A 15686-nucleotide genomic window follows, 5' to 3' on the forward strand; every position below is an offset into this window, starting at 1 on the left:
AAGAGATCTATGCGTTTTCACCCTAGGGTTTGGGTTTGGGACAAGATGGCTCCAACAATCACTCACAAACAGGGACTTTCATGCACTCAAGACCTTCTCCCTTCCAGATCTGAGGTAGCAACCTCATATCTAACCTCCAAACCCCAAAACATCCCAAGAAAGGCTCCCCACAAACCCCAAAATGATGCATCTAAGAAATAGCAGCTCAAAAACGAGATATTATCTCAAAAGAACGCCCCAACTACAATGAAACTCAAATCCAAGCAAAGCCCCTTGCTCCAAGCCTCTTACCCTTCAAGATTTCCTCAACAATTGCTTCTCCAAGCTTCCAAATGCACTTGATCCATTCACACACGAAGGTTAGGGTTTCTGGACTTGAGAATGAGTAAGGAGGCTGAGGAAATGGATGTTATGTTCTTTATATAGGGCTCAACCCTGAGAATTAGGGTTTTCTCCAGTCAGTGCCTACTCGCCGAGTCCATCTTACTGACTCGCCGAGTCGGCCACTTAGCACGCGACCAAGTCGCGACTCTACTCGCCGAGTCCACTCATGGACTCGCCGAGTTACTCTTTCCCAATCTACTCTTTTAGCCCTTCAACTCTACTCTTTTAGCCCTTCAACTCTACTCTTGATATTTCGGGATGTTACAATTCTCCCCCACTTAAATTAGGCTTCGTCCTCGAAGCCTACGGCAACTCAACTCCAAAAACTCTCAAGACGCGCCACCTGGTCCTAACTGGACCAGGTTCCTCAAAGCATAACCATCGAACTCGAACTCACTTCCTCTTTCCTTGCGGTGTCCTGACCACCGTCTCAACCGGGCACCGGCTGTACCCTCTGATAATCACACTCAACAATCGAGAATTACCCGAGATGCATCACTACTCCAAATCTCAACAATCGCTCGACCCCCTACGAGCTAGAAATAATCACAAACCACCGGATCCCCGACCCGAATCCCACTCTATCCATTCCATGCTGCCAGAAAGACCCAGTCTTCAATCTTAGAGCAACTCCCACGAGTCCTCTTCTTGCAATCACACACACATGCTGCACCAACCTTCGCACCCTCGGGTTAGGAAACCCGACACACTGACGACATCTCTAACATCCCAGGAGGAACCACCACTACGCACACAACCCTTGATCAGAATCAAGCTGGGAGTCCCAGACTCCATCCCTGCATCCATCCTGAGACTCTTGGCTCTACACCCGCGGAATCCCTTCCGCGTCCTCAACAGACATCCCATCGTGATGTCGTTCCATACCACTGCCACAAACACAGTGTTCAACCACCATACTCCAAATCATCCATTCTCACTACTACTTTCACTTCCGTGAACCAACACTTCCCCCCCGGGGGTTACATACCTTCCTCTTCCCTTACCCAGGGAAGTCCACTTGTCAACCTTTCCACTACTCCATGTATCGCACATGCTCTGGTTCTGCTCGCAAGGACTCTTGGGTCCATGCGCTACCTCTCCCCAGCAATTGAGGGTCCGACACCTCCTCCCATACAACAGCTCAAAGGGTGGCATACCAATGCACTAAAGATGGCTGTTGATATAGGATAACTCAACCAAGGATAAATACGTGACGCAACTCCCTCCGAAATCTAATACACATGCCCGAAGCATGTCTTCGAGCGTCTGAATCGTTCGCTCGCTCTGAAGTGTCCTCAGACAACATCATGATAAGCTCTAGCTCATTTCTCATATCCCTCTTCGAGACTGAGCACCAGGTCAGCTTTGACTCCCCAGCTGAGCCTCCAAAGGTCACCCATATCATGATCCAAATATCTCACTAACTTCTTCCCCGTGACCACTATCCGGCCCAGTGACACGCAAGTCATGAAATTCTCTTTTCCTCATGCGAGAAAATACAATCCAACCGAGGATCATCACAACTCTGATCTCTGGTTTCTATTGCGCATATCCCTTGCGCATCTCACCGCATCTCCCGACAGAGACGGAGACCCCAGTCTCGCCCCCGGTTCAACACCCAGGCTCCAAAAACTCAATACTAGGGCTACTCAAGCCCAAAACTCTTCCACATCATACACTGATCGGAGAACATTCCATCATCACATTCCCTTGCCATCTAGTGAGTACTACGGCTCCCCACATTATCACAACACCCTCTGACTAGTGAGTACTACGGCTCCCCGCAGTATCACAACACCCTCTAACTAGTGAGTACTACGGCTCCCCGCAGTATCACAACACCCTATGACTAGTGAGTACTACGGATCCCCACAGTATCACAACACCCTCTGACCTCACTAGCTCATGCTCTGCAGACTATCATAGGCAGCTACCCATACTCGACTCGAATATGCCTCACAGACTCTGGAGGCAATCGACATAACAAAATGCCCACCCTTGCGAAGATCCACTCTCTTAAATAATCTCCCTGGATGCCCATACTCAAAGGGCTCCCACTAGATCCATAGCTACCTGATATGCCACAAGTCGTCTCAACTCAAGATTCACAAGATCCTGCCACAACCACTGATCTCCTGCCCCAAGCATCATATAGATACAATAATACATTTCCTCTGAACCCCATAATTAGATCTACATTTTTCCCAAGTTGCAACTTCAGTGTATCCAATTTCTCAATTGGAATACGAGAAAACGCTAACGCTACGAAATACGCTGATAATTCTCCGAAACCCTTTTTCCACCGCTCAAAATCCAAGCAAGGATACACATACCAACCTGGGAGTTGGCTGCCCAATCATTCTCTATCTACTTGCAACAACACTGACCACTAAACATCTGCCGTGGAGACATTCATCATTCTCAAACAAGTACTTCCCGCATTAACTCACTCTGACCCCTTTCGTCGATCACCGACATCTCTAGTCTCATGATTTCTTACCGCAGATCTCTATACTCCACTTATAACTGCTCTTGACAAATCTCCGCTTTCTTACATATGGTACCCGGTTCTCCCCCACTTAGGGTTCGAACCATCACCAAATAGCACACAACCAACCCACAACTATTTTCACCAGTGAAATCGCACCTGCCCGCGGAAAGTGCTACGCAACGCCCGATAATCCCCCCCCCCTTAAGGAAATCAATCGACCTCATATACTCTGAACCTCTGATGAACTCCTCAAGAACTTCTCGTCACGACTGCCTCTAGTCGTTCCAAATCTCGTACCAATCTAGTACCAAACAACTCAACTGCTTAATAACATCCCTGGCTCATAGACTGAACCACAAAATCATCGTACCCCTCACCTCAACTCATCAACCAATGCTCCAACACCGGGATCATCCCAAGAACAGGGACCCACTCCTATATTCAACACCCAACATAGATAGAAAACTCTCTGCACTGCTAAACTCGACTGAACTCCCCACTGATACCACTACAATACATCCTACTATACTCAAATAGGTGTAGTGTGGTCCTCGACTATCTCGGTCCCAACTGACTATCTGCTCATGATAAATCACTGCCTCGCGGCACACACGCTACCTAATACTCTGGTGGGAAATCATCATCAATGACGACCTGCAGGGTTTACCCCCAAACCCAAACCCAAAACTTAAACATCATGCTTCTCATATTTTGCACACGAACATAATCAGTACCACCCAGATCATAGAAGGTGACATCTCCTTTATCGACTGATCGCTCAACTCAGATCGAAATTCTCCCTTCTCACTGACTCCTTACTAAAATACTCTGAGAGGCTCTCGATCTCCCTCTCAAGGGACGCCTCTTCGAACTCAATCATAACCGGATAGCCGGAGAACCACAAGCATCATCCCCTACGAACCATGGTATACATTCCATGACATCTCTTCTCAATATGCTCCGGCGTATGGTACTCGAACCATAACATCACTCCTCAATCCGCTCCGATGTATGGTACTCGAACCATAACATCACTCCTCAATCCGCTCCGATGTATGGTACTCTAACCATAACATCACTCCTCAATCCGCTCCGATGTATGGTACTCGAACCATAACATCACTCCTCAATCCGCTCCGATATATGGTACTCGAACCATAACATCACTCCTCAATCCGCTCCGATGTATGGTACTCGAACCATAATATCACTCCTCAATCCGCTCCGATGTATGGTACTCGAACCATAACATCACTCCTCAATCCGCTCCGATGTATGGTACTCGAACCATAACATCACTCCTCAATCCGCTCCGATGTATGGTACTCGAACCATAACATCACTCCTCAATCCGCTCTGATGTGTGGTACTCGGACCATAACATCACTCCTCAATCTGCTCCAATGTATGGTACTCGAACCATAACATCACTCCTCAATCCGCTCCGATGTATGGTACTCGAACCATAACATCACTCCTCAATCCGCTCCTTAGAACCTTCAGAATACTCCCTGTATCAAGTATGGGTCCTCTGCTTTCAGTAGTACGGGCCCATACTACCTGCCACATCTACCCATACTTTCCACACGGACCACCCCAGAGCTCCTAAGTAGCTGCTCGACTTGCTCTTTCACCAATCCCATCGCGCGCTCGCTCCCCAGCGAAATTCTATACTCTACCAGCGCACTCATCTGGCTAGGGTTACTCCCTAGGCCCTTCCTTGGTCCTCCCACTTCTTTGCTATCAGCTGCTGAAGAGCTCCTAATGATGCCAGCCATCTACCTCCTGAATATCGTCATATTCACTTGGTAGTTGACTCCCATCATCGAGAGTTCCACAAAGCACAAAGCAAGCAACATTCGAGCATCGAAGAATACATAGAACTCACTCGCGGTGATAACTCCACTTTCTCGGCTCATCCTCGAAAGTACCACCGGACTCTGCAACTCTACCCCTCATGGGTTCTAACTGGATACTCTCACTCATCACATACTCAAAAGCATAACACATATAACAAGTCCTAGGCTAAGGCATCACAAATCAGGCCACTCTAGTCCTAAGATATGAAATACCCAGCCTGTCTCTAGCATGCAATAATATCTCATAAAGTGCATCATAAATATCTCATAACACAAAAGTAAGGGTATTTTGGGAAATCACCGTTCGGGCTCTGGCTGATTGTACACACTGCTCTTTCTTGCTTTCTCTTTAAACTCTTATTCACTTTTAAAAATTCATTTCTTTTGAAAACTTTTCTTACTTCCTCAGCTTGAATCCAGATTTACCCGAAGGCGCATCCGAATCCCTCAAACCAAGGCTCTGATACCAACTTGTAACACCGTAAAATTCAAAACAATTTTTTTCATTTAAAATAATCGTTTAATTCTTAGAAACACTTGCTTGAAATCTCATTCATAATCGAATTACAAAACATAGCTCCATTTTCACTTGCATAGAAAACCAGGATCCTCCAAAACATGACTCTTTCTCTGGTGTGTACAATCAAGCCGGTGCCGTCCCGTGATACTGAAAGAAACCTGAAAAACAAACATAACACAAAACACTGTAAGCATGAAGCTTAGTGAGTTCCCCAAAATACCACACATAACACATATTAGCCACTCGAGGTTATAACTCTGTGGGTCCGTGGACCCTTCTCTGTGAACCCTCGGGTTCTAACTCTATGAACCTTCCGGTTCTAACTCTAGGAACCCTCCGGTTCCAACTCTGTAAACATGCACATCATAAATCACATAGAAATAATGCAGTACAACACATAACATACATAGCATACAAATACTCTGTCACATAACTCTGGTTACCTACTCAAGGTAATGTATAGTGAGAAGACTCACCTGGCAAGCAGAAAGCAGATATCTCCACACTTAAATCTCGAACTCACCACCGCCTAACACGTAAGGCAAATACTCTCATGAATATAAATCTCGAGACTAGAATCAACCCTCTCATGGCACCCTCTTAAGGGTAAAAGACTATTTTACCCCTCTCTTGGTCCAAAGGCCACATCGCTGACCAAGCCCTAAAAGTCAACGGTCAACTCTTGGTCAAAGTCAAGGTCCTCAGTCAAAGTCAACCCTCCTGGTTGACTCTGCTCGCCGAGTCAACCCGCCGACTCGTCGAGTCCCTACGCTCAGAACTTCCCCAATCCGCGACTCAACTCGCCGAGTCACCCCGAGACTCGCCGAGTCCCACAACTCTGAGTCCACTCGCACACAACTCACAGAGTCTTCCCTTGACTCGCCGATTCTCGACTCAAGCAGAAAATATTGGGACTCTTCGACAAGACTCGCCGAGTCCAATAACAGACTCGCCGAGTCTAAGGCTATCTTCAACCTACTCGCCGAGTTGTTCATACAACTCGCCGAGTTCCAGGCCATCTTCATCCAACTCGCCGAGTTGTTCTTCCAACTCGTCGAGTCCCAGCTCATCTTCAAGCAACTCGTCGAGTCCACCCATGTGACTCGCCGACTACCACCGGTCTGAATCCATTCAGAAGCACTCCAGGCCATGCAATTGATCCAAAACATAGATCTAGCCTCCTACAACCCATCCATCACGTAAAGTGGCAAACTTTACGTGAATCCAAAGAGATCTATGCATTTTCACCCTAGGGTTTGGGTTTGGGACAAGATGGCTCCAACAATCACTCACAAACAGGGATTTTCATGCACTCAAGACCTTCTCCCTTCCAAATCTGAGGTAGCAACCTCATATCTAACCTCCAAACCCCAAAACATCCCAAGAAAGGCTCCCCACAAACCCCAAAATGATGCATCTAAGAAATAGCAGCTCAAAAACGAGATATTACCTCAAAAGAACACCCCAACTGCAATGAAACTCGAATCCAAGCAAAGCCCCTTGCTCCAAGCCTCTTACCCTTCAAGATTTCCTCAACAATTGCTTCTCCAAGCTTCCAAATGCACTTGATCCATTCACACACGAAGGTTAGGGTTTCTGGACTTGAGAATGAGTAAGGAGGCTGAGGAAATGGATGTTATGTTCTTTATATAGGGCTCAACCCTGAGAATTAGGGTTTTCTCCACTCAGCGCCTACTCGCCGAGTCCATCTTACTGACTCGCCGAGTCGGCCACTTAACACGCGACCAAGTCGCGACTCTACTCGCCGAGTCCACTCATGGACTCGCCGAGTCGCTCTTTCCCAATATACTCTTTTAGCCCTTCAACTCTACTCTTTTAGCCCTTCAACTCTACTCTTGATATTTCAGGATGTTACAATTTTCGAAACAAAACGTCAAATATTACGAATCGGTCCAAATAGAATATTAAATGCAACGGATGGATTGTCAAACAGAGCATTCAATTAAACATAAAATGAAGTAGATATGACTACGAAAGACGGTACTGGAGCAAGTTTAGATAAACCTGTTGTTTTACACTAGTTAGAATTTGATAATTTTTATTCTGGATACTTTTTATGATGTTTGGTTTTACCTTTGAAAGTATTTCATTTTTATACGTTTTTATATTTGTTTCAATCATAATCTCCAACATCCAATGAGTCAACTGTTGAGGATGTGTTGCCAATAGAATATGAAATATAACGCCTTGAGTACAACCAACAGGAACTTGTTGATATGAATGAATTAGAAACTATTTATGATTATCAATTTGCGAAAGAGTGAATCGAAACATTGAAAAACCTATTACCGCCTTCTATGCCCAAGGAGCATAGAAAACTAGTGTTGTACAATATGAAAATGTTCATCATTACGATGTCCAAAGATATATGATTTTTTGAACACAATGGACATCATCAAAGAAGCATGTAGGAGAAGTGCAAGAATAGGCGAATGGGTGAAAATGACTGAGAATGTGCTCTACCTAATTCTGACATACATGGAATTCTTTAAAAATCATGTAGACACTGCTAGTTTGCATTGCATGCGAGTTCCTAGTTATCCTAGAAATGAACTTTAATTTTAGATAATATAATGTTATTTTAAACTTAAATATATAAGATAATTGGTGGGAGTTCTAAAAGGACAGTACTTTTCATTCGTATTAGCTAAATGAACATTACAAAAGCTATTACATACTTAAATTGGTTTCCACAAATTTGAAAATTATAAGGGAAACATATTTTTTTTGCGGTCAATAAAATCTATAACACGCCGTTTATTAAAGAAAAAAATAAACACATTAACGAATGAATAGTAGCCCTAAAATCAATAATTATATAGCAAGGCATTGGTCTTGAGGGTTAATTGTTACAATTTTAGAAGTTGGGAGTTAAAAGTGTAAGTTCTGGATTTAATTTTAAAAGGATTTCAGAGGTCAGGGTGCGTTTGGTAATTAATGGATTTCAATTGAAAAGATTTGAAGGCTTAGGGAGCTGATTGGTAATTTAGGGACCTATTATGAAAGGAATTTATGGGATCAGGGTTTAAAGGGTAAATTATAAACTTCCTTTGAAAACAAATATTGTGGGAGGGACTAATTTTGTAAAAAACACTCAATGTTTGAAGAAACACGGGTTGCATACAATGTTCATTACCCGTCACCACCCTACCATTCAACCCTAAACCTAATGATATGCAGTAGTCGCCACCATCATGCGAACCTTCTTCAAGCGTTGCAGCCTAGTTGTGACTCGACCGCCTCGGTTGCTGCCGATGACACCCACTACCAACAAAGCCGGAAACCCGAAGCCCAACCTCGCATGCTGACGGAAAATCACTGAAATCGATGAAGGAAACCGGTGAAGCAGACATGAGTGTCGCTATGCAAGGTGTGTGCGATTAGGAGGCCCTCGGTAAGACTGCTCGCCACTCACCTTACTTCTTCTTCTTTGTTTCTGTTGATGGTACGTCCTTGTAGCTGCTGGTGACTATTTTGGCCACTGTTTCTGTCTTTCCCAATGGCGATAGCCACCTGAGAGGTGGCTGAATATGAGTGCGATCGTCCATGAACCGTTGCCGATCACCACCGCTCGAGGTGGCAGCGGGTGGTGCCCGGCCTAGTGGAACCCTAATGGACCTAAACACCTAACCTTGGACTGGGCTAGTTCGTTATTGGGCTTTAAAACTCTAAATAGGGCTTAGAAAACCCTAATTGAGAGTTTTTTGGATTGGGCCTTTTGGGACTCATGTTTGGACAAGTGGAATAAAGGGCTAACTCATGCCAATTCCATTTTATGATGGCTTAGTGGAAGAATGGACTTATTGGGTTAAGTTCTTAATGGATTAAGTGAGAACACTTAACCCTAATCATTATTTCATGTGAAAACCCTAATTTTGTTGGGTTTGGAGTTGGGCCTCCTGTTGGGCCTAGATGTTTTGGGCTATTGATGGACCATCCAAGAACAAGTATAAGGACTAGACTATTGGACTGGGCTATAGGATAAGGCCCATTGGACGGGTTTGGGCCTAAATTAGAAAATTGGGCCATAGATGGGCCATATTTGGGCCTTGAAGATTATGAGGTATTGGACTATTAGATTGCCAAGTGTTTGGACCAAAATAAATGGTTGGGACTTTAAAGTAAGACCATGTGAGGAATTTGGTCCCAATTTAGAAAATTAGGCCATAGTTGGGCTTTAGTTGATTATCAGAGTTGTAACGCCCGCAGATTCGGGCTAGTCAATTTAGAGACAATAAGCATCAAAAAAATGAGTTTTTTTATAGAAGATTATTTAGAAGGATTAATGTTAACCAATTTATAGTATGTGTTACAAGGATTCCATACATATAAAGAACGCCGAAATCCGAGTTATAACGAAGAAGTTATGACCCGTCGAAGTTTCGCGACGAAACCGACACGGCACCGGGAAGCATAAATAGTGAATTTGCGATAGAGCGATTTGTAGACTTAGCGATCTAAACGAAAGTTGTGTACAACATTAGATCGAGCGGTTTTTAGCTGATACCACCTAAACGAGAATGGAAGATGTCGTTAATAGTAGCGTAACGATAAAAAGACAGACGAAAACGAACATCGGATGAAGAAGTTATGAATTTTTAATGGACCAATCCTGTCCCGGCCTGTTAATAATATAACTTTTAAAATAAAGTAAAAATTAGCCGACGAAGTCTAAACGAAAGTTGTAGAGTACGTTGCCGCCTACGCGTGGACATAAAGAACTTCGAAAGCGGAGGTCGTACAAGAAAGATATGAATTTTAGAAGTTAAGGGGGGTAAGTTGCAAAGTTGATGCATGGATTGATGACGTGGCCTAAGTCCCAGCTGTCCGATGAGAACGCTCTGGATGGTGACACGCCACCCCTTGCATTATGCCCAATGTCCGAGATCTCATACGTGCAGCGTACAACTGGTCTCCTCGGCCCAGAAGCGAACACGTTGCACCACCAAGCCCTCGCCACCTGTCGTCCCTATTCGAAGTTATGCCTCGTGTAACCTGCTGAACGACCAACGTTCCGAAGCTGCTCCTACCTATAAATAGCTTGCGAATTCTCTCGGATTTTCACACCTTTCTCACTTCTCTATCTAACTTCTTTCTTTCTCTAACCTATTCTAACCCCCTAACCCTAGGGAACCCCCTAGCACCCGAAAGAAGCCCCGAGGCTGCCGGAGTCCCGAGAAAAAGGGTCTTTCGGTTCAGAAACGCTGCTCCAAGCGAAGCCCGATTTTCTTTAAAACCCGTTGTAAGTGAGCTATGTCTATGCTATATTTAATATAGCTTTTAAATAATTATAGTAATGTTATTAGGTCCTTAGAATAATTATTTGGGCTATTATTATGGGTTATATAAGTATCATATAATATCTTTTTAACCAATCGCGGTACGGGGGTTCCGGTTTGGAGGGTCGCTTGGGTTGCTGGATTTAGAAGTGCTTATATGCCAAAATGATCCTGCCCACTGTTGTTCCATGTCTGGCCTCGCCTGTACATAGTGGGTGAAAAGTATTGTGTTCATGCTTATATGATAGTCATAATAGCTAGACTATTGATTAGTCTCATGAAGTGTTAGACTAAACTCTAGTGGTAATGATACTAGGTTTTGTCCAAAGGAAATTGTTTTGAGATAACGAAGGATTTTCCGAGTACAGAGTCACCACCTAATCAAGTGAGTTGATGAGAATTGTAATCGAGAATTAGAAAGCTATCATGATTTGAATGAATCAGTAATGAAAGATATGAACATCAGATGTAAATATTAATCAGCAAATTTTATATTGAACAGAGAATTCGAATACAATACTGATTACCAGAATAAGCAGAAAAGTCATCGTCTGCTTCTATCCTCAGTCCCTATTTATACGAAACATGAGTGTACAAAAAATACTAAGTCTAGACATGAAGCTTCGACATTAAGTGACTTAGTAAATAAACATGCGAAATATATACAAGACAAAGCTTCGACTTTTACAACATAAAGACTCAACGTTCTCCCCTTTTGTAAACAGTCGAATTCACTCAATTTGTGAGAACTTGAGCAACTGAGTGCATTGTCCTTTGTATCTCTGGGTACCAAGTAATTATCTTCTTCAGCTCCTTCCTGTCTCCATCATTGTTCTTGGTGCAGTTATTCATATGAAGAATAAAGTTCGTATATTGTGAAGTTGTATATCTTTCGATATCAGCAACTTGAAACAAGAATCTCTTTGCCTTTCCTCTTGTGTCTTTTCCTGCGAACACCATGCCAAATGGTTTGAGACAAATTTCACCATCCGCATATTTCATCAACTCCTGTTGAGTCTTCGTAGGTTCCATAGCAACATTAACCTTCCAACACCTGAAGCGAGTTCTTCATCAGTTAAGGCCAAGCAATCATAGTCATTATCTATGAATATCTTGAGATGCCCTAGACCAAGTCCGAATACATTTAAATCAGCTCCTTCGGTTGGTTTTCTTCCATATCTTTCAGAATCAGGGCCACTTGAATGAGATTATTGAGATTCATCAAAGGAAAATTGGCAATTGAGAAATCAAATGGTTTGTTGTCTGCTCAAACAACAAAGTATCGAAAGTTCTGAAGTAGATTCTCAATCATGACATCTTTCTTGATAGCAGTTACTCTTTTTATCTTTACCAAAGACCAAACTCCATCCTGATCTTTCCCAAGCACAACATGAAAACGAATTTTCAAGTATGTGTACTCATCAGGATCTTTGAATCTTTCACTGACCTTGTACTGTGCTGCGATAAACATCATTTCGTTGATTGGGAAGTCAAGTTGGCACATGTCTGAGTTTGCAGTAGCATAGCTTTTCCTTGGCTTTTTCTCAAAGGCATACATGTGATTCCCCAACACTCTGGATTCAACTGATTCGAACGAATATAACTTTGCAGGATCACCTTTGTTCATTGTCGGAGGGTCATTTTCCCTTAGCCTTAGAATGCTTTGAATATGCCTCTGTTTTTCAATCTCAGCATTAATTTCAGCTTTCTTCTCCTCCTTCAAATTTTCTTGAACAATGCCTTTTCCTTTCCCAGTATTTGAAGTATCAGGCTTCGCACTTGAACTTCCTGTATTTGTTGAACCAATATTAATTCCCTTAGGAATTATTTTTGTAATTGGTTTTGATGTTACAACTGTTAAAGGAATAGAGCTGGTATTCACAGATAATGTTGTTTTCAGTTGAGTTGAATACACTTTCCCAACAAATTTCGCATCCTCCCCTTTACTTTCTTTTACTTCTCCCCCTTGCACCTCTGTGACAACAGTTGGGGCATTCTTTGGCAAAAGTGAAGTAAAATTTGCTATGGGAGCCAAAGCCTATTGAATTGCCTGCTCCAACAAAGTGACTTTCAACATAAGAAATTCAAGAGTTAAAATTGTTTGCGAAGTAGGCTTGGATATAATGGCTTTTAGTTCAGCTAACAACTTCTCAGTAACGTGCTTCGCAACATCATGAGCTCGCATATTCTTGGACATTGGAGAAGTAGGAGCAGGAATTTCTCTGATCACTATTACCTTACTATTCACTTGTGTTTTGCGAATGGTTGGAGAAACATCAGATAAAGTACGCTTGTGAGACAATTTGCAAAGCTTCTTTAAAACTCCTGACTTAGAAGGAATGATCTCCTTTGCAGTGTTGTCAGATCCAAACACCTGTTGAACATCTTCCCCTGCTGAAGACTTAAGTAGTTCAGTCTTTGTTTGTTCCTCATTCTTCGACTTCTTTGCTTGCTTGGAAGACTCCCCTTCAACATTCGACAAAACTCCAGTTTGAACATCTGGATTAATCGTCTTCATATATCTAACAAGCACTTTATGAGAAGAATGAACTTTGCGAAGCATTGTATCAGGAATTCTTGCAATGTTAGTAAAGATATTTTCATCAACCTCCACTGCCTTAGGACATTGGTTCTTGGTAAATTCTGCAACCTTTGCACCTTTAGGAACTTGAATACCTGCTTTTTGATAAACTTGTTGAAGAATCAAACTCCAATAACGAGCACACGAAATCCCCTTTTCCACAGTTGTATTTTCAAGACTCTTAATAAATTCTTTCCATAATTGAGTCCCATAATCCACATTTAGATCATAATAAAGCCCCATAACCATAGCATATACTTCCATCCTACCTCTGTCAAGACCTACACTTCGACCTGTTAAACATCTGAGGAAAATTCCAAAGAGAAAATTCCACATACATGGCAAGCCTAAGTTTATGAAATCACTTATTTTGTCCAATGGTGGTTGATGCCCTATCTCATTGAACATGTGAGCAATCTGTGCATTATGAAGTTTGAAGAATGGAGTGGTGTTAGGAATCTCCAAGAAACTGATGAACATCGACTTTGTTAATCGAATCCTTTTATCATTCACCAAGTTAAAAGTGATGATGTATGTTGCTTTGTTGTATGAAGCTGTGGAAGCCGCCATTGATAACCATGTCATCGGAATGGAAAAAGAATTAAACATCACCATGGCTAAAGGTGATCGTTTTAGAGCAACAATCAACATCTTCAATTCCTCTGGATACGTAGACACAGCAGCAACAACCTGATAATTGGTACTCTGGATTTTCATCAAAGGCTGTGAGACAATTTCTTCAGTGTTAGATTGATTGGCTGCCATTGTTGAAAATTTGGGGATATCTTGAGAGAAAAATTCTAGGGTTTTTATTAGTCTGAGAATTATGAATTGCGTAAAGATTATAGTGAAAAATTCCCTTTTTATATATTGCCCCAAAATTGAACCGTTGATGAATGATAAACTAGGTTACGTGTTCCTGAAAACTCGTAATTACACGCCGTTGTAATGATCATGCCCTATTAAATGCCTTGAAACTAGGGCCAATGGTTACTTTAAACCCTTCGCAAACTCAGTTGTTAAAACAAACCCTTCGTTTTTGAGGTTAGGCTCTTTCGTTTATGTCACACCCTGAAACCGATGGCGGAAACGTTCCGGGGTGGAGGACGTCATGTAAAGTATCATAACCAATGTACATAGTAAGCATAGTAAACACAGAACATTACATTACATAGGAATATTTACATTTGTTTGAAAGCAAAGCAATACATGTTTTATAGATACATCAATATAACAAAAGTAAAGACGAGACTTCTATACGCTCCATCTTCTCCAAAAGAAAGCGGGTTACATGTCTAAAGTGAACCAGAGAATACAAGCAGTTTTAGAAATATCAACATAAAGCTGGTGAGTTCATAAGCGGTTGGTTTCTGGTAAAAGAACAAGTTTCCTTTGGTTTTCTGAAAAAGTTGTTATCCAAGAAAATCCCATATTTTCTTATTAGAGAAGTTTAGTTATCCATTTGTTAAACAGCCTGGTTAAGAAAAGTTAAGTTACCCAGGAAAAACCCTTATTTTCCTTAAAGTTGGTTAATCGTTCCAGAATGAAGTGTACAAGTATCTACCATACTTGTAGCGTTAATTGAAGTTTCCTGAAAGCCTGGTTATCTTTAAAAAGTACATTAGTTCTAACACGTATATAAAACTAATAAGAAGGTAGTAAACTAATTCTTAAGTGTATTAATTTGCTAAATTCATTATTACTTAAAAAGTAAATCTCCATTATCTAAGTTTGCGATTTCCATAACCATACGATAGACTAGATATGGCAATAAGAAGTCCATTATCATTTTATGACTTTTGTCACCCGTAGACCTGCCGGTCCCACTGTAGCTAGCAACAAGGTGCAGGGTAGTCAGTCCCATATAGATCTATACACTCAAGTCACGCTCTCCTTCTAGGAGATTCTGGTTATAGGGGTGGTCCTCCACTCGCGTATCTCTGTGGAGTGTTTCAGAGGACGTGTCTCCAATCTTAAGAATAACGAATTAACAAGTAATAATACGGAAAATCCTGTTTGATGAATGGCATGAAATTCTTTATGAAACATAAAATATAACATTTTATAATGAGTTTTGCAATTAGTTTGAAAACTAAATCTGCAAGTTAAACGATTGGTTAATACGGTTTTCAGTGTTAAAAGCATACAGAATATGAAACATTTCATACGGAAATAATAAGTTTGAGTAAAAAATTTCCTTGTACTTTTGCTTGTATTCCACCCCTGAAAACATGAAAAACACGGAAAATGGTGTAGGGGTATGAACTCACTAGACGAGAAATGTGTCGGTTAGGATGCTAAGTGTCAGTTTAGGGCTTGAACATGCGCGAGGATCCTATGTAACATGAGGAGATACATAATTGTATCTAATTAGACTTTGAACTACTAATTAAGTAAGATAATACACTCCGAGGCGCGAAAACACTTTATCTCAAGTGTTAAGAATGATACAGGTTGCATCTAAGGGGGTGTAGGGCCTAGTTATGGAGTTTACTCTTCAAGAGTAAACTCTTAGAGGAGATTACGGCCCAATGACCATATGCCCATGAGT

The sequence above is a fragment of the Lactuca serriola genome, chromosome 3 (assembly GCF_051521515.1).
Source record: "Lactuca serriola cultivar US96UC23 chromosome 3, Lser_US96UC23_V15, whole genome shotgun sequence".
NCBI lineage: Eukaryota > Viridiplantae > Streptophyta > Magnoliopsida > Asterales > Asteraceae > Lactuca > Lactuca serriola.